A 468-nucleotide genomic window follows, 5' to 3' on the forward strand; every position below is an offset into this window, starting at 1 on the left:
AAGCCCTGCACTCACCCTCCACCTTAATCCCTGGTCTTCTTGGCTTCTCTTCAAACGTAGGAGGTCCCAGTGAGGTGGTCTGGCTCTAAAGATAGCTGCCAACAATTTCTTCCCATGTGCCACGCTGTCATCCAGAGGAGCCCCAAGCCATCATGTTAAGAAGCTGAAGTTAGGCTGGGCACAGTGGCTCATGCCTGTAATCCCAGCACTTTGGGACACCGAGGCAAATGGATGACCTAAGGTCAGGAGTTCGAAACCAGCCTGGCCAACATGGTGAAACCCCATCTCTACTAAAAATAGAAAAATTAGCTGGGCATGGGGCGGGCGCCTGTAATCCCAGCTACTCGGGAGGCTGAAGCAGGGGAATTGCTTGAACCTGGGAGGCGGAGGTTGCAGTGAGCCGAGATTGTGCCACTGCATTCCAGCCTGGGTGACAAGAGCGAAACTCCTTCTTAAAAAAAAAAAAAG

The sequence above is a fragment of the Hylobates moloch genome, unplaced genomic scaffold (assembly GCF_009828535.3).
Source record: "Hylobates moloch isolate HMO894 unplaced genomic scaffold, HMol_V3 SCAFFOLD_7, whole genome shotgun sequence".
Classification (NCBI taxonomy): Eukaryota; Metazoa; Chordata; class Mammalia; order Primates; family Hylobatidae; genus Hylobates; species Hylobates moloch.